We start from the raw sequence: 20,025 nt of genomic DNA, 5'->3' as shown, positions 1-20,025 counted from the left end.
CACCACCACCACCATCATCATCACCACTACTCTTATTTCAGTAGTGGTTTCAGTGTTCCTCTGCCAGGGGAAAAGACTAATGATTTCTTGAGGTCTGTTATACCTCTATGATTCTCTGATTTTATAAATATAATCTGCTTTAGAAGACAATGTGAGATATCCAACAACTTACTGGCAAGAATAGACATATTCACAGGGAAAGCAAATGGCTGCCTACTTCTGTGACGTAAAGTGTGTTAGCAAAAAAAACAAAAAAACAAACTCAAACCACTACCTCTCTTTTCTTGGCTTGTCACAGGGCCCTGAATGACTATAAAACTCATTTGAGGGGGGGGCGGAGTCAAGATGGAGGAATAGAAGCATGACCTCCAAATGGCTCCAGCTTCCACCTTCCCTAATCAATGTAAAAAGAGGACTCTGAACAAACTTTGGAGCTGCAGAACCCACAAAATGACACAGAGAAGCTAACCTCCCGCTAAGGACAGCCCGGCAGGCCAGCATGAATTGGGCAGCACAGTGCTCTGGGAGCAAGGCCCACACAGACACTTTAGCCCCAAGGCAGGTATGACCAGCCTCCAACAGGAGGGACTCCAGATCAGCAGCAGCTGTGGCCTTTTCCAGAATTATCAACGCACAGATGCAAAGGACAAAGGGAAAGGTCAGTGCAGTATGGACTTTGGGACCCAGTAAGAGGGAGTGCATTGGCTATTGCCCCTGGGGCAAGAAGCCGCTGAGACGCCCAGCACAGCCACCCAGCGCCAGCTCCTGGCATGCAGAGGGTAGGGGGACCAAGCGACCAGTCTGAGGGCTAATCACTCTTGCTTTAACCTGCTTGGATCTGGATTGCAGTCTAGGGTGGAGGTCCTGGGGTGTGCGACCAGCTTGCCAGAGAGTGTGGAGGCCTCAGAAAGGGCACCCATCTAATACCTCCGGCAGCTGAGAAAACCCCAGCGTTTGGGACCAAAGCTCCCCTGTCTGGTGGCAGAGTCCTACTGTGGCAAAAAAGCCCAGGGGTCAAGTGACTGAGGGGCGACATGACCAGCCAAAGGAAACAAAGCAGACAGAAGATTCCAATGTTAGACTCATATTTTGGGGATAAAGAGGAGCAAAGTATGGAACAGGAGGAAAACATTGAAGTCAGAACTCCTGCACCAAAAGCTTCAAAGGAAAATACGAACTGTTTAGAGACCATAGAGGACCTTAAGAAGCAGATAAGAGAAGTGGAGGAAAAACTGGGAAGAGAAATGAGAACTATGCAAGAAAATTACAAATGAAAGTCAACAGCCTGACTGAGGAAAATAACACCATAAAAAAACAGACTGACTCAAATGGCAAAAGAGGCTCAAAAAGACAATGAGGAGAAGAATGCCTTAAAAAGCCGAATTTGCCAGATGGAAAAAGAATCTCAAAAGCTCACTGAGGAGAATCATTGCTTCAGAATTAGATTGGAGCAAATGCAAGCTAATGACTTTATGAGAAATCAAGATGCTATTAATCAGATCCAAACAAATGACAGAATAGAAGGCAATGTGAAATATCTCATGGGAAAAACCACTGACCTGTAAAATAGATCCAGGAGAGATAATTTAAAAATTGTTGGACTACCTGAAAGCCATGATCAAAGTAAGAACCTAGAAATCATCCTCCAGGAAGTTCTCAAAGAAAACTGCCCTGATGTTTTAGAACCAGAGGGCAAAATAGAGGTTGAAAGAATCCACTGATCATCTCCTGAACAAGATCCCAAAATGAAAACTCCTAGGAATATTATAGCCAGGTTCCAGAATTCCCAGACTGCAGAAAGAGTATTACAAGCAGTCAGGAAGAAACAATTTGAATATTGTGGAAACACAATCAGAATAACCCAGGATCTGGCAGCTTCTACACTGAGGGATTGAAGGGCTTGGAATATGATATTCAGGAGGTCAAAGGAGCTGGGATTAAAACCAAGAGTCACCTATCCAGCAAAACAGAGTATCATGTTTCAGGGGAAAATATGGTCATTCATTGGAATAGAGGACTTTCAAGCATTCTTGCTGAAAAAACAGAGTTGAATAGAAAATTTGACATTCAGATATAAGAAGCAAAAGAAGCATGAGAAGGTAAACAGGGAAAAGAAATCATAAGGAACTTACCAAAGTTGAACTATTGGAAAAACAATAATTGTAACTGATGAAACTTTTTTTCAGTATGAAAATAGTTGAAGGGAATATATATATGTCTATATATGAGGGTATATGGGCATATGAATACATATGTGAATGTGTGTATATATGTTTACAGGTATACATAGATAGAGGGCACAGGACCAATTTAACAGGAAGGGATGATACTTAAAAGGTGAAATTAAGAGGTGAGAGAGGAATATAATGAGAGGAGATGGGGAGAGACAGAATGGGGTAAACTATCTCATAAAGAAGAGGCAAAGGATAATGGTTACAATGGAGGGGAAGAATAGGAAGGCAAAAAGGAATGGGTCAACCTTATTCCCATTAAATTTGGCTGGGAGAGGGAATAAAATACACACTAAACAGGGTATCTCACCCTACAGGAGAGTAGGGGCGAAGGGAATGAGAGGGGGGATGATGGAACAGAGGGCAGGCTGGGGTGGAGGGAAGTTGGAAGCACCCATTTTTGAAAAAGGACGGTATCAAAGTAGAGAATAGAAAATGTGGGAGGTGGGATAGGAGGGAGGGAAATATAGTCTGTCTTTTACAATATATCTACTATGCTATTATTTTGCATTAGCCACACATGTACAACCTATACTGAACTGCTTATCTTCCCAGTAAGGGTGGGTGACAAGGGAGGAAGGGAATGAATCTGGAATTCAGTTTTAAAATCAAATGTTTGAATATATATATATATATATATATATATATATATACACACACATAAATAATTATGTATATACACTATAATTAATACTGTTTTACATGTAATTGGGAAATAAGATATCCAGGCACTGGGGCATAGAGATACACATGCCCTATTGGAAAAGTCAAAAGGGGTATGGGAGAAAATATGGGAGAGCTCAGATTGGAGGAAGGCATATCCTATGGGACTGCTAATTTGGGGCGGTGGGCAGGAGAAAAATGGGGAGAAAAATTTGTAACTCAAAATCTGGCAGAAATGAGTGATGTAAATCAGAAGTTAATAAAACATTTGAAAAATGAAAAAAAAACTCAATGGGGGGTGTATCAGGAAGCACCCCAGCGTCCCCAGGGTGTCTGTCAACACAGATTCTTAGATCTGCTTTTATAAAGGAAAGCAACTCAAAATGGGTTAACAAGCTCATTTAATCAGTCAAACATATATCATTTACCTCGTTCAGGGGAAAAAGGTCAGCACCCTGAACTTCAAAGTATACAGGCAGAATTATCAAGACAGAGAAATAGATCAAGTAGACGGTTTCCAAACTGTCCAGCCATTACATCCATACCCAGTCAACATCTGGGTTTCAACATCTGGGTTTTTCAAAGCTGGGGGACTCTCAACAATGGCTTCCCAGAGTTTCATCAAATCACAGAACACTTCTCAAAGTGAGCCCCAAAACAAAGCTACACATCAGGGCTTATATAGCCTCCTGGCTCAGAGAATGTAACAACCTTATTGACTCACTGGCCAATGAAGAAGTATCTACTGAAAAACAAGCCTCCCACCCCAGGCTCCAGTTGCACTTTAGCCTAGGGGCAGGGAAGATCTTAAAAATTTATATTCCCATTACAGGGGGGTGGTGCCAAGTCATTATGTTAAAATACAAAAATTATGCAAGAGGAAGGATTCATTAAATGGTAAGTATCCAGCATTCCCCACAATAGTTAGTCAGTCTCTTAGCAAGGTCCCCAAAATAGCTGTTTTTTTTTATTTTGAGAAGTCTAGGAAAAATTCTACATCTGAGGTGTTGCTGAGGGAGGGTACAGGTGAAAACTATGCTGTATTGAGGATTCTGGGGAGTCTGGAGGTAACAAGAGGTCTCTGGACATCTGTATGGAGGTGCGCTCATTGGAAAGGGGTGGGGAAGGAGTACTTGACAAACAAAATTTTCCTGCTTTACATTTTAGCCAGGACTAGCCCTGCTCTGTGGTGGCTGTTATATGGTATTCTCTGAAATAATCAAGGTGCACATTGCCCCTGACATTTGGCTCTGGTTCAAGGAGGATGTCAACCTAACCCAGTGTGCCAAAGGAATGTGAAAAGGCCACCTCTAGTTCCCATTGCATGTGAAGGGTACAGAAGGGAAGCCATAATGAGTTTTCTACAGTTACTTTACAGGCTCTGTTAGGTGTGAGCATTACATAACCAAGGAAAATCAAATAACATTACCTAATACATTATATGTAAGTGTTTGTATGTAGTTTGTAGAGTCTCTTCCTCTGATCATTTTAAAATAAAAGAAAATTAATAATTTTGAATATAGTCTTGTATAGAGACATGGAATGAACTATATCAGTGGTTCTCAACCTGTGGTCCTTAGACTATGGGGGAATGAGGGAGAAGGGGCAAGATGCAAACTTTACTTTAAAAATTAAAAAAAATATATATCCATTGTTTCCTATATACCTTTCCATTACTCCCTTTCCTCTATCAAAGAAGCTAGTTCTTGCAACAAAACATAAAAAAGTAAATCAGCAAAACTAACCAATATATCACCTGAGGCTGACAATACACACAATGGCACACTGTGAAAATCAGAAAATCAGAATTTGAAGGGACCTCAGAAATAATCAAATACAACTCATTCTGAAAAATAACCATCCAACTTTCCCTTAAAGACCTACAATGAGAAAGAACTAAGCACCTTCTGGGGAAGCCCATTCTATTTTTGATAGCACTAATAATAAGGAATTTTTCCTGAAATCTAGGTTAAAGGGAAATCTTTGTAACTTCAATGCATTGTTCCTTGTTCTTCTTTCTGGGGCCAACAAGAACATATTTAATCCTTTTCTTACATGAAAGCCTTTCAAGAATTTAAAGATACTTATCATGTGGCTGCCCTGATCAGACAGGTAGGAAATAGGGAAAGGGAAGTAGCTGGAAGTATAAACCAGAGAGAGGATATATCTCCCCAAAGGAAAGAAGGTAAAAGAAAAAGGTAATAACAGCAACAACTAACATTTCTTTTTTTCTTATTATTTTTAAATTAAATTTTTGTGTTTATTCTTAGTTTACATCATTCATTTACACAAGATTTTGAGTTACAAATTTTCTCCCTGTCTTTCCCCTCCCCACCACCCCAAAACAGTGATCCCACTGTATACCCCCTCCCCTATCCCCTCTCCAACTTTCCAGTAGGGCAAGATAGATCTCTATACCCCAGTGCCTGTATATCTTAATTCCAAATTGCATGTAAAAAATAATTTTTTTAAACATTTGATTTTAAAACTTTGGATTCCAGATTCTTTCCATTTCTCCCTCGTCACCCACCCTTACTGGGAAGATAAGCAATTCAATATAGGTTGAATATGTGTAGCTATGCAAAACATTTCCATAGTGGATATATTGTGGAAGACTGATTATATTTCCCTCCATCCTATCCCACCCCCCTCACTTGCTCTATTCTCTACTTTAACCCTGTCACTTTTCAAAAGTGTGTGCTTCCAACTTCCCTCCCCGCAACATGCCCTGTCTTCAATCATCCTCCCTCTCATCCCCTTTTCCCATACTCTCCCGTAGGGTGAGATACCCTATTTAGTGTGTATGTCATTCCCTCCCTAAGCCAAATTCAATGAGAGTAAGGTTGACTCATTCCCTTTTGCCATCCTGTTGTTCCCCTCCATTGTAATCATCTTCCCTTGCCCCTTTTATATGAGATAATTTAACCCATTCTGTCTCTCCCCATCTCCTCTCATTATATTATTCTCTCACCTCTCAAGTTCACCTTTTAAGTATCATCCCTTCCTATTCAATTGGTCTTGTGCCCTCTGTCTATGTATACCTGAACACATATATACATACACTCACATATGTATTCATATGCCCATATACAGCCCTATATAGAAATATGTATATGTATACACACACATATATATATGTGTATATATATATATATATACATTTATATTCCCCTAAACTATTCTCATACTGAGAAAAGTTTCATAAGTCACAATGAACATTTTTCCATGTAGGAATGTAAATAGTTCAACTTTCATAAGTTCCTTATTATTTCTTTTCCCTGTTTACCTTCTTATGCTTTTCTTGCTTCTTGTATCTGAATGTCAAATTTCCTGTTCAACTCTGTTTTTTTTCATCAAGAATACTTGAACTTTTTCAATTTCATTGAATAGCCATATTTTCCCCTGAAACATCATACTCAGTTTTGCTGGGTAGATGATTCTTGGTTTTAATCCCCGCTTCTTTGACCTCTAGAATATCATATTGTAAGCCCTTCGATCCCTCAGTGTAGAAGCTGCCAGATCCTGTGTTATCCTGATGGTATTCCCACAATATTCAAATTTTTTCTTCCTGGTTGCTTGTAATATTTTCTCCTTGATCTGGGAATTCCAAAATCTGGATATAATATTCCTAGGAGTTTTCTTTTTGGCATATTTTTTCAGGAGCTGATCAGTGGATCTTTTCAACCTCTATTTCACCCTCTGGTTCAAAAATATCAGGGCAATTTTCCTTGAGAATTTCTTGAAGGATGATTTCTAGGTTTTTTTTTCGATCATGGCTTTCAGGTAGTCCAATAATTTCTAAATTATCTCTCCTGGATCTATTTTCCAGGTCAGTGGTTTTTCCAATGAGATATTTCACATTGCTTTCTATTTTTTCATTTGTTTAGATCTGTTTAATAGTTTCTTGATTTCTCATAAAGTCACTAGCTTCCATTTGCTCCAATCTAATTCTGATGTAACGATTCTTTTTAGTGAGCTTTTGATATTCTTTTTCTAGCTGGCAAATTTGGCTTTTTAAGCCATTCTTCTCCTCATTGGCTTATTTTCTTCAGTCAGGTTGTTGACTCTCAGTTCATAATTTTCTTGCATCATTCTCATTTCTCTTCCCAGTTTCCCTCCACTTCTCTTATTTGGTTTTCAAAATCCTTCTTAAGCTTCTCTATGGCTTTTAACCAGTTCGTATTTTTCTTGGAAGCTTTTGGTGCAGGAGTTCTGACTTTTTTGTCTTCCTCTTGTTCCATGCTTTGATCCTTTTTGTCCCCAAAAAATGAATACAAAGTTTTATTGCTGTGCTTGTTTTGCTTCCTTTCCTTGCTCATGTTACCACTCAATTATTTGATTTTTGATCTTTTTGCCACAGTAGAACTCTGTTTCCAGAGAGGAGAGCTTTTTCCCAATGGGTAGAGTTTTCATAGCTGCCAGAGCTATTAGTTGGGTGCCCTCTTAGAAGCCTCTACTGGCTCTAGCACACTGGTCACACACCCCAGGACCCCCACCCTAGATAGCAATCCAGATCCAAACAGGTTAAAGCAAGAGCAATTACCCCTCAGACTGGTAGCTTGGTCCCCCTACAACCTGCAGGCCAGGACCTCTGAAGCAGACACATGGCGGTGGCCACTTTGTCTCAGCCTTTTCTCCCTCCAAGGGCAGAGGCCAGATCGCACTCCTGGACCCCCTGTTCCCAAAGTCCACCCTGACCTCTCTCTTTGTCTTTGGCATTTATTAGTTGATAATTCTGGAAACTGCTACAGCTTCTGCTGATCCAGCCTCCTGAAGTCCCTCCAGCAGGGGCCAGTTGTAGCCACCCTGAGGCTAAACCGCGGACTCATGTGGGGCTGGGCTCTGCTACCAGTGGGCTGTAATGGACCCTTCCTTCCTTCCAGCCTGCTTGGCTGTCTTCAGTGGGAGCTTTGTTTCTGTCTGTCACTTTGTGGGTTCTGTAGCCCTAAAGTTTGTTTAGAGTCATTTTATAGGTATTTGAGGTGGTTATGGAGGGGGCATACAGAGTTTTCCTGCTTTTATACTGCCATCCTAATTACACCAACAACTAACATTTCTATAGCACCTACTTTATGCCAAGCATTGTGCTAAGTGTTTTACAAATATTACCTCATCTTTAGCTTTACAACAACCTGGGAGGCAGATGCTGTTATTAAAGCAGCTTTCTTTGTAGTAGCCAAAAATCTAGATATTGAAGGGCTTCCCACCTACTGGGAAATGGTTAAACAAATTATGATATATTAATATAATGTAATAAAATTGTGCCATAAGAAATAACAAAATTGGTAGTTTCAGAAGAAACTGGGATTATCTCTAAGATTCCTAGTAAAGTAAACATAACCAGGAGAATTATTTATACAATAACAGCTTTAAAATGAAAAAAATTGAAATGACTATCAAATAAAAAAGAAGGCTGATAAAAGATGTTCTAGGAGATGATAAGATGCCCTACTCTCTAATCTTGTTAGAAAGGTAATGTTGTTACTTCTCACAATTACCCAGTATGTTTTAAAGTATAGAAACTATTCAGAACCTTCATAAATGAAAATTTTTTTCCTAGTTGCAAATTATTTCAGGTGAATTTTACAAAACACACAATTCCCTCTACTTATGTAATTAAAAGTTAACAATATAGTCAAACAATAGCTCATTAAATAATTATATTCATATGAAGCAAATATTATGTTTAATGAAAATCTGAGTTTAGGGTCTTTTTATCTTATGAGAATAGAACATTTGGTCTCATAATATGAAACAGAATGTCTTTCATTGAAATGAATCATGTTAGCCAAAGTCAAGGGATTATGCTTTACTCTGTTACTAGAGGTGATGCAAAGAACAAAAACAAGCTATTCTACATTTGGTTTCTTTCCTTAGCAAGGAAGTATGGTAGTTTCATCAGCTGAACAACTGTCAGGTTCATTCCTTACTTCATTAAAATCAAAATGGTAGGGGACAAATCTTTCAGATGATAAATATATTTTCAAATTATTGGAGACTCAGATCCAGTAAAAAATGTCTACCAAGGTGGGCATGATATATTTTACAGAAGCATAATTAACTGAGATCTAATTTTGCTACAAGTAATAATTATATATATATATGTATATATATATATGTATATATATATATATATGACATTTTGTCAAGAGTAAGGCAAGTAGTAAAAAGAAAAAAGTATGCAGAATACTAAATGCTCACTTTTATAAACAATTTTGTTATTGTCTTTGGTTTTACACCTCAATCATTCTCCATTCCACCCACCCACTTCACAAAAAGGCATCAAACACTTCCCAATAACAATAAAAACATTTAAGCAAATGGACACAGAAATTATATCTGATGTTGTATACCACAATCTACACATTTTGGCCAAATCTACCTACTTAGAGAAGAAAGCTACATTTCCTTCTTTGTTTTCTAGGTTGCAAAATGTTCCCTATAATTTATCATGTTTCAACTATTGTTAGTGATATAATTTAAAATCTTGGATTTACTGTATATATTATTCTCCTGATTCTTCTTTCTTTACTCTGAATCATTTCAAACAAGTCCTCACACATAACTGAATTTCACACTGGTTTTTAGTGGTGCAATAAATCTCTATTACATTCACATGCAAAAATTTGTTCAGTCATTTTTCACTTGATGGGCAGGCACCCTTTTTGTTTCTTTGCTACCAAAGAGAAGCAAACTATTACAAAAAAATGTTTTTCTATAAATGTAGCAAAGGTATACATCTGCTCAAGGAGGCCCTCCATGAAATGAGAAAGAAAGAACATTCAACACAAAAGTTTCTAATATAAAACATTGTCTTTTGACTTGTAAAAGAATTTCAACAAGCATGGTATGAGTCTTGCCCCTACCGCTTTTACAACAAGGCAAATGAGCATTAAGGCTGCTCCAGTTAAATTCAAATGCTATGAAGTTCTGCTAAGAGGGAAGTTGTTTTCAAAGGGAACTAGATTTTGGGTCATCATAGTTTAGCACATTTATTGTATTCAATGAGTTGAATCCTCCTGACAATGCAATTTGATGAAAGTAATTTTGAATAATTTCAGAAACCAGGTGAAAGAATGGGAGAAAAGAGGCAAAATGACTTGTCAGCACAGAAAGAACAAGACAGAAAGGAGGTCAGGAGCAGTGTCAGATATTTCTTAGTGTTCCACCAACTTAGTTTGAAATGTCCCTTTAAAAGAGCCAGGCTTCATTTTCATAAAATAGCTTGGCAAGAGGTTATTAATTGGTGTAAAATAAGCATACTTGATAGCTAACATTTAAGATTATAATGGGTACCACTGGAAGTGATTACATGTTTACATCTTTAAGTTCTACTTTTTTATACCAAAGCACATTTGTAGATGTAAATTTTTCTGTAATAATCAAAGCATCTATCTTGGAAAATATTTTAAGCTGTATTCATGATGTACATTAAAACATTATATTCTTGGCAGAAATTATTTAGCTGAATAGAGATGCTAATAATGTCTCATCTCATCTATTTAGCTTATACTATACCCTAGATGTGTTCCTGAAATATTAAAAAGCTTGCAGTGACTCTATCAGTTTAAGAAGAATACAGAAAAAGCAGATGTTATCTGTATTTCCTCCTACCCACTGGAATATTAGAGTCGATTTAGTTTTCATCCTGTGTCTGATTGAGAAGATTACACAGAAAGTCAGTGCTAATGATACAATTTTAAGCCAGGTGTGCAGCTTCTTTCTTCCATGCATGTATGTAAATTTTGAAAACCACTCATACTGCTTGAATTTGAAAACAGCGCAAGCTGGTTCCCAGCATTTTGCCTTAAGGTGAAAAACTGGTCCCACGCTCAGTATTAGTCCATCTCAATATACCTGCCATCAGCACAGTGTAAAAGGAACAAGTTGAAAACAAGTTCCAAAACTCGAGGCAGTCAGAGAATCAAGATAAAGGAGACAGGGCATTATGGGGCATAGCTCTGGAACATATAAAGACATTGTTCAATCTAGATACTCCAAATCTTTTCTTTCATCTATATTGCTGTCTTCGTTTTTCCTCTTGGAGATGATAATCAACATACTTCATTTTCTTTCCTAGTCATTTTGAAAATGCAACATTTTAATAATCTGTGATTTCATTGTAGTCATCATAACCTCTTAATGTGACAGAAATAAACTCACCTAAGCATTTACATTCTGTATCACTCACCTACATCTTCTCCCAAAATCCTCCACAGTGAGGTCAAGCAACGCAGTGGGGATTTTTCCTAAAGTCTCCTGACATTCAAGTGCCAATACTGTATGCATCATATCTGCCTATTACACCTTGCTGTTGTCTATGATCAGCCAAGCTCCTTTACTACTTACATGTGTACTTGATAATCTTCTATGTGGCTTTTTTGCAGTTTGGCATTGGCAATATGCCTATTTATACCCACCATGCTTCTGCCTAATATCCTTTGGTTGACTATAACTTTCAATTGTGAGATTATGGCTCCTAATTTGTAGCCTTATACCATTTCCAGAAAAAAAAAATATTTGTTTAAGTGAGTTTTTCTTTCAGGGAGAAACTTGGGGTTATGGAAAATTCTATACAGTTTTCCAAATGTAATATAGCCTGCTTTATTCTTGCTATATATTTTCTTCAATTTTTTTTCCAAGCAATTGGGGTTAAATAACTTGCTCAAGGTTACACGATCAGTTATTTTGTGTGGTTGCCAAGTGTCTGAGGCCGGAACCGATCCTGGGTCTCCTGACGCTGGGGCCGGTGCTCTTACTGCGCCACCTGGCCACCCCTTAAATCAGTTTTTGTTTCTTTTTTTTTGCTTTTTGGAGGGCAATTTGGGTTAAGTGACTTGCCAAAGTCACATGGCTAGTTTTTGTGTTAAGTGTCTGTAAGGGTTATGGGATTTAAAGATCTTCCATGTCCCATTGGACGTGCTGATGTAGCAGGAAGGGGTGGAGCAAGCAGAAGCAAAAGCCAGAGAAAGTGAAAGCCAGAGAAAGCAAAAGCCAAGCTAGCGTTCCTGTGGTGGCTGGCGGTGGTGGCGACGGCGGCGGCAGCAGCAGAGGCAGCGGCAGCGCGAAGCCCTTTTTGAGTTAGGACTGCTAAGGACTTTCTGCTAAGGACTCCTGCTGAGGACTGCCAGGGGCCGGAGCTGCTGGGAGTGCGCTTCCAGGACGCTGGGTGGTTGCTGTGCGTGGGGAGAGGAGGACCTTTGCCTGAAGTAGCCTGTTCTGTTTTAAAGGCTCGAAAATGTGGGTGCTTTCTACTTTATCTACCTGTGCCAATGTCATAACTACTCTGATGGCTTTCACTTTCTGGTTTTGGGACTCAGTCTTTTGGTATCTTAATAAATTTTCTAGTTTATTTCCCCATATGGCAAGCATGATGTATTTTGTGATGGATAATTATATCAGCATATTTGTAATCTCTATAGGCATTGTGAATATGGCATTGCTGATACAGTGTCTGAGGCTGGATTTGAACTCAGGTGTTCCTGACTCCAGGGCCGGTGCTCTATTCACTGTGCCACCTAGCCGCCCCCCTTGCTATACATTTTCTAGCAGTTCACTGTCCATTTTTAGCCCCTATCCAAATTTACTGATGAACCAGCTTGATAGGATAGGATAGGACAGGCATCTAGCTATATGGTCATAGCTATTATCTGGACAAAAGGTTTTCTTTATTCATTTTCCTGCATCAATAGGTCAAGCTCTCTTGTGTGATTCTAGACCTCATTTAGGATGCTCTTTGGTATTTCAGGGCTTGATACAGTCAGTCTGATACTGTCTCCAGAGGGAGCATCTCAGTGAGGTTATCATCCCTAGATCATCATTCTTCTATTTGGATTTTGTGCTAGATATCAAATACCTTTTGCAAGTATTTGTCTTCCTATTTTACATCTTGTTTGGTATAAATAATCAAAGAATCTTCAAACAAAATTGTCCTGGGTCCTAAATCTGTCAAAGCATCTTGTATGATTTTAACATAAGAATAAGAGGAGAGATTTTAAGGCTATGTACCTACCTGTTGCTATATCATATTTTCATCTAATACCCTTGAAGTATATGTAAGTTACTCTCCTAAAGATTTTTAAAATATGGGAAAGTAGGCACAGTGTTGGATTGTTATTATTTCCTTCTCAATTATCTTTTTCAGTGCTGATAATATCATTAGTATTTTTCTAAATGTTTTAGTATTTTCTCCTTTATACTATCCTAAGAACCCATCTCTCAATGTCCTTAAACTGTATTGCCTCCAGCATGGAACCAGTCTGTATAGACTCAGTCTGATCTGGCTGCTCTTTCTGTATTTAAATTTAATGTCATTTCTACTCCCTCCTATGACACACTAGGGATCATGATGTTAGAGGTCAAATGGAGTGGTCACTTATGGAGGATATAGTTTGTAAAAATCTTGAAAGATTGTCTTCATTTTTAGTCTACTGTTCTCCTTTAAGATTTGTTTCTTAAATGCTCTTTGGAAACTCTGGATCAAGTGGAGCTCATACTAAATGTTTTGTAAGTTTATTTTTCCTTTCACTATTTCTTACTATTTTGTGAGGCAATACTATATAATCTTATGCCATGTTGCTCTGTAAGGTTTTTTGCCCAGCACAGTGCTTGAACTATGCTAAGTTCTTAACCAATGCTTGTTTATCAATTGATATTCTGTACTGGTCTTTTGACATCACCACTGTGGTAATTAATTTATATCAGCTAAACTTCTTTATAAGTGTTGATAGTCCATATCAATGTTTATTACTTCATCCAGTTTTCAGGCTCAATATCTTATGGAAATATTTCACATTGGAGCAGTTTTAATTTTATGTCCTAACCTCTCATTTTTATCCCTTCCTTCAATTTTGGGCTGATCTTGATATATTTGTTCTAAAAAAATCTGTGATTATATAGACAGATGATCCAGAAATGACACATCAACAACCATTTTTTTCCTTTAAGTTTTAGTTTCTTTCTTTCTTTCTTCCTTTCTATCTTTTTTGTTACATTATTCAGTGCTCACCATGTTCTCTGCCTTCGGATTGTCTCCTTGAAGAAATATTCCTGATATGTAGGTGGAAGACTTTTCTGTCTTTGATGTCTTTCTGAATTTTGAGTCATATTTTTCAACATATTTTCACCATCCTCTTTCCTATGTGCACCTTTGCACTGAAGCCCAAAGTATTAAAGTATAAGATGATTTAATTTACAGATGATCCTTTAGAATTTGTAGAATTTCTGTCCTAAGCTTTTACAACAAATGCTAGAAAGTAAATGGTGATTATTATGGTAATCTTGCAAAATCTTATCATGAGCATTATGAGATGAATTGGTTAAATGTTCCTTGAAATATTTCTTGTTGCCTTTAAATGTATAATAAAGCTAGCCCTGATGAGTCTTTTATTTGTCTTTTCAGGGAAAATATGTGAGTCATTTAAAACATTTCATAAAAATCCAGTTGCTCCAGGATCAAGTGAGATAATGCAAATAAAGTGTTTTGCAAACCTTTAACTGCAATATAAAATGTGAGCCACTATTTAGTATGCTTTAAATAGCAGTTAGGTTGCTCAATGGGTAGAGCACTAGGAAGACCTGACTTCAAATCTGGCTTTAGTAGCAGACTAACTGGGTGATCTTGGGCAAATCTCTAAATCTCTGCTTGACTCAAAATAAGGGCAATAATAGCACCTACTTCCCAGTGTTGTTGTAAAAATCAAATGATATAATATATGTAAAGAACTTAGTATGGTGCCTGGAGTAGTAAGCACTATATAAATGCTAGCCACTATTATTATTATTACAGCATTTGTACCCCCAAAGTTAGACTTGACTTAAATGGAACTGTTACTATGATTAAAATGAGTTGAACTGCAGTTAACTCTTGATTATTCAAAGCAAATCATGATTTTTTTCAACTTTGCCTGAATTTTGGCTATTTCATTGCCAATAATCATCTTTACTATGCATAGAAGGGAAAAGTGATTAAAATAAAAATCTCATCTCCAGATGAGATTCCTTGAATCTTACTTCACACACTGTAAAAGTGTGGAGTTTTTTTTTTAATTCTAAATCTCTTTAGCAAGAAAGAGACCCAAATCCTAGACAGAGTGAGAATTTTGGTGTTTTCAAAATGTCTTATATTGCATTTCTTCCAATACTTTGAAGGATCTGTAATTTCACCAATATGGGTTTTCTCACCAAATATGGAGATTACAACCTATCTGTGCCCTTAGATCTTGGACAACTCTTGCCTACATCTTTCTATAAATGCGCCCCAGGATGGGAGTCGAGGGGTTGGTGCTCTACATGCTGAAAACCTTGCTTTAGCTATACTGCCATTGCATGAATACATATAGGCAGTAATGGAACATATACATTGCCCAGGGTTGTAAGGCTAGTACCTGAGGAAGGACTTGTATTTAGGTGGTCATGACTCCGAATCCAGCATTTTATCAACTGAATTCCCTAGTTCTCTCTCAACATCTATCTGGTGACATCATTTATGCTTCTTCTGCTGGGAAATTCTCAGTGGCCATTAAATTGAAGCTGACTCAAAACCTATAACTCATAGCCATATAGCCAAATATAACCAAAATACAGTCATATAGCCAAATCTTATTTCATTGCTGAAAAAAAGATTTACATATAAAAAGATAATCCTTTGTTTAAAGAAGAAGCTTTGTTGGAGTTATTCAAATTGTGATGTGATTTCCCAAAGGTACTCTAGTCTGTTCTTCTCCTGTTTAACTCTGTACTGGAATTAGATTGAAAATTAATTTATACAAGCATTGGCTATAGTTTGTATAAATGACACTTTTACTAGAAGACAGATGATATAGAAGCAACCTGAAAAGTCAATTCAAATAGTTCTAAAATCTGAAGCATAATGTTTATCAAATATATCAACTACAAAGAGGAGTTTTCCTACTTATACCCTCATTTAAAATAGAACTTCATTTGCTTTTGTCAGTGAGCCCAGAAACAGATTAATAGATTTCCTCTTGTTCAAACATAAAAAGCCATGTAATTCTTTTCTTCCAAATAATTTCTTTGTGTAGTTCTCCTTCCCTTTGCCCATGTTGAGTTTTTTTTTAAATGCTGTTTGTAGAGCATGAGCAAGCATTTCTACACCAGAAATGCAATTATGTTTTAACTTATAGGCACTATATCTTTGACTAGTTTGCAGTCCAAAGCTGTAGTGGAAAAAATATAGAGGAAAAGGCAGAAATGCAAGTTAAATTTTATACAAACAAACAAAAAACAACCCAACAACAAAAAGAGGAAGTCATTCTGGAACAACTGGACTTCTAATGAAATGTATAAAAATGAGCAGGAATGGAAATAATGAATGACAGTGATCAATTCTAAGAGGGAAAGAGAAGACAAGAGTATAGATTGAGCCTAGTTTAAAAGTGTACACACTGAATAAATCAGGAGTACACTTTATTTTGTAATCAGGTGTGTAATGGACACAGATGAAAAACCTGCCTCATTATCTTGTCTAAGAGGCACAGCTAAAACCAATATAGTGTGAAAGAGACTCAACTAAGGTATGAACATGACAAAAAAGTGTTTTTCTCACTGGTATGTTTCCATGATCTCTGCCACCTGACAATTCTCACTTTATGGTTCTCAGAAGGCATGGACCATTACCACCTGGAAGGTTTTTTTGTCCCTTTCTATTCTCCCCACTGTCATAGTGTATCTCTTTCAGATTGTCCTTTCCGTTCACCCCCTTGGACAATCCTCTGACAGTACTCTCCCCACTGAATTTGCTCAGGCCAAAAGCCTGCCACATATGCCTATATTCTAGTTATTGTTGATACCTACTTAGAAATTCCTGGGGCTTTCCACTGGAGACATGTTTCCTAGTTGCCACTGATACATTAGTAACTATTCTTTGAGTGCTGCTATTGGACCAGTTCCAATTCCACTGAAGTGTATTATCATCTATTCCACATTCCTTCATATTTTCATCAAGAATACCATGAGATTTTCCAAATGTGTTGCTAAAACTATGTAAACAATACCTACAGTATTCCCTTTATCTACTAGTTTAGTTGCCCTTTCAGAAAAGGAAAGGAAGTTAGTCTATAATGATCTGTTCTTTTTTTCTTAATTTTATTTTTATTTTCAGTTCCAAATTCTCTCCCTTCTACAAGAAATGATACCCATTATACATACAAAGTATATGGATCTCTTTTAATGAAGCCACCCTATGAAGCCATATTGGTTCTTAGTTATTATTGCTTCCTTTTCTAGATACTGATTACCATATTTATAGTGGCCCATTCTAGAATTTGGCCAAGAATCAAAGTCCCCAGCCTATACTTTGATGATTCAAGGTTTTTTGTTTCTAGAAAATCAGGATAACAACTACCCTTCTTTAGGCCTCTAAGGGGTCTACTTTTCTTTTTTTTTCAAATGCTTTATTGACTTCTGATTTACATCATTCATTTCCACCAGATTTTGAGATACAAATTTTTCCTTATTTTTCCCCTGCCCACCACCCCAAAATAGCAGTCCCACAGGATATCTCCTCCTCCAAACTGCTCTCTCCCATATCTTCTCCTATACCACCTTCGAATTTTCCAGTAGGGCATGGTGGATCTCTATGCCCCAATGCCTGTATATCTTATTTCCCAATTACATGTAAAATAGTATTAATGATTGTATTTATATATTTTTAAACATTTGATTTAAAAATTTTGAATTCCAGATTCATTCTCTTCCTCCCTTGTCACCCACCCTTGTTGGGAAGATAAGTAATTCAGTATAGGTTGTACACGTGTAGCTATGCAAAACATTACCATGGTAGATATATTGTAAAAGACTGACTATATTTCCCTCCCTCCTATCCAACCTCCTACTTATTCTATTCTCTACTTTGATCCTGTCCCTTTTCAAAAGTGGGTGCTTCCAATTTCCCTCTCCCCCTCCCAGCCTGCCCTCCCTTCCATCATGCCCTGTTTCATCCCCTTCTTCCCTACTCTCCTGGAGGGTGAGATACCCTATTTAGTGTGTATGTCATTCCCTCCCTGAGCCAAGTTCAATGAGAATAAGGTTTTGCCTTTTTGCCTTCCTGTTCTTCCCCTCCATTGTAACTATTTTCCCTTGCTTCTTCTATATGAGATAGTTTACTCCATTCTGTCTCTCCCCATCTCCTCTTGTTATATTCCCCTCTCACCTCTTAATTTCACCTTTTAAGTATCATCCCTTCCGATTCAATTGGTTCTTTGCCTTCTATGTATACCTAGAAACATATATACACACATTCGCATATGTATTTATATGCCCATATACCCTCCTATACACACACACACACACATATATATATGTATGTATGTATGTATTCCTTCAACTATTTTCATACCGAGAAAACTTTCATCAGTCACAATTAACGATTTTCCATGCAAGAATGTAAATAGTTCAACTTTGATAAGTTCCTTATGATTTCTTTTCCCTGTTTACCTTCTCAAGCTTCTCCTGCTTCTTGTATCTGAATGTCAAATTTTCTATTCAACTCCGGTTTTTCCATCAAGAATGCTTGAAAGTCCTCTATTCCACTGAATGACCATATTTTCCCCTGAAACATGATACTCAGATTTTCTGGGTAGGTGATTCTTGGTTTTAATCCCAGCTCCTTTGACTTGAAGAATATCATATTCCAAGCCCTTTGATCCCTCAGTGTAGAAGCTGCCAGATCCTGTGGTATCCTGATTGAGTTTCCACAATATTCAAATTGTTTCTTCCTGGCTCTTTGTGATATTCTCTTCTTGATCTGGGGATTTCGGAACCTGGCTATAATATTCCTAAGAGTTTTCTTTTGGGGATCTTTTTCAGGAGGTGATCAGTGGTTTTTTTCAACTTCTATTTTGTTCTCTGATTCTAAAACATCAGAGTGGGCAGAGCCAAGATGGCGGAGCAGAAGCATGACCTTCCCGCAGCTCCAGCTTCCACCTTCCCCAATCCATGTAAAAAGGGGACTTTAAACAAACTTTGGAGCTGCAGAACCCACAAAATGATACAGAGAAGCTAATCTCCCACTGAAGACAGCCCGGCAGGCTGGCAGGAATACAGCACAGAGCTCTGGGAGTCGAGCCCAGCACCAAGCCAAGGCTTTAGCCCCAGGGCGGGCCTGACCAGCCGCTGGCAGGAGGGACTCCAGAACAGCAGCAACTGTGGCCGTTTACAGATTTATCAACACATAGATGCGAAGGACAAGGTGAGAGGCAAGTGCAGTATAGACTTTGGGACCAGTAAGTGGGAGTGCATGGCTTTTACCCCCAGGGCGAAAAGCCACTGAGACGCCAGCACAGCCAGCCAACTCCTTTGCCTTATGGAATATCATATTACATGCCCTCTGATCTTTTAATACAGAAGCTACAAGGTCCTATGTAATCCTGACTGTGGTTACATAATATTTAAATTGTTTCTTTTTGGCTGCTTGCAGTACTATTTTTGACCTGGTAATTTTGGAATTTGGCTGCAATATTCCTTGGCATTTTCAATTTGGGATATCTTTCAGGAAGTGATGGGTGAATTTCTTCAATGACTATTTTATGCTCTGATTCTAGGACCTCAGGGCAGTTTTCTTTTATGGTTTCCCAAAAGATGCTGTCCATGCCCTTTTTTCATCATAGCTTTTAGGTAGAACAATAATTTTTCAATTATCTCTCCTGGGTCTATTTTCCAGGTCAGTTGTTTTTCCATGGTGGTACTATTTTCTTCATTCTTTTATTCCTAGTTTTCTTCTATTTATTTCATTTTCTTCTATTAGATTTTGTACCTCCTTTTCCATTTGGCCCAATTTACTTTTTAAGGAGTTGTTCTCTTCAGTGAGTTTTTGTGCTTCCTTTTCCATTTGGCCAATTCTACTTTTTAAGGATTTGTTTTCTACAATCAATTTTTGTCCTTCCTTTTCCAAGCTATTGACTCTCTCTTGTACACCTCTAATTTCTTTTTCCAATTTTTCTTCTACCTCTCTTATTTCACTTTTAAAATTCTTCCTCAGAGCTGTCGCCCTCATGTCCCAATTTCCAGCTTGCTACTCTAGAGACTGAGAAATTTCCTCTTGGGTGTGATGCAGGACACTCTCTGTCTTGGAACAGATACATAAAATTCTAGACTGGTACCCCCTCTCTTT

Source organism: Petaurus breviceps, unplaced genomic scaffold (genome assembly GCF_028583685.1).
Source record: "Petaurus breviceps papuanus isolate PSGF00001 unplaced genomic scaffold, PetGlider_PUasm1.0 90681, whole genome shotgun sequence".
NCBI lineage: Eukaryota > Metazoa > Chordata > Mammalia > Diprotodontia > Petauridae > Petaurus > Petaurus breviceps.
This window is presented reverse-complemented; position numbering follows the sequence as displayed.